Source organism: Fulmarus glacialis, unplaced genomic scaffold, assembly GCF_000690835.1.
Source record: "Fulmarus glacialis isolate BGI_N327 unplaced genomic scaffold, ASM69083v1 scaffold24405, whole genome shotgun sequence".
NCBI classification, from domain to species: Eukaryota; Metazoa; Chordata; class Aves; order Procellariiformes; family Procellariidae; genus Fulmarus; species Fulmarus glacialis.
Window position 1 is genome coordinate 8,596 of NW_009213977.1, and position 378 is coordinate 8,973.

The 378-nt window shown below is 49.5% G+C and overlaps 1 protein-coding gene across 2 annotated transcripts in view; it reads right to left on the reverse strand.

Annotated features, from left to right (window-relative positions):
- Nucleotides 1-378, reverse strand: part of SLC37A4 (solute carrier family 37 (glucose-6-phosphate transporter), member 4) — a 7,317-nt gene that overhangs the window by 6,374 nt on the left and 565 nt on the right. The window lies entirely within an intron of this gene.

Below are 378 nucleotides of genomic sequence, written 5' to 3' on the forward strand. Positions count from 1 at the left end.
GCCTGCAGTTTTCAATTCCTGAGCTCCCTGAGCGTGCAGATGGAATTCTGCTCATCGCTCCTTGCCCAGCAGCAAACCTCCGCAATGGCAAAGAGATGAGCAGACCTCTGTCTGCACGCTTAAAACACTGGATTCTAACAAATGATGTCTCTTACAGTGGAGAAGGTCTGCTACCAGGAGATGGTACTCATCAAACTGAGCTAGAATCGAGGCACGTAAACGCAAGGGCTAACAAACTTTTTGGATCTGTGCTAGAATAAGCAGAACCTCGTGCACGGAAACCTGCTCTGCAGGCAGAAGAAAGCACAGCTAGTGGTTTCGACCTCTTTGGCTTGAAGAAGGCAGGAATAGGTGCGAGTTCCTCTGGATTCGGAGCAA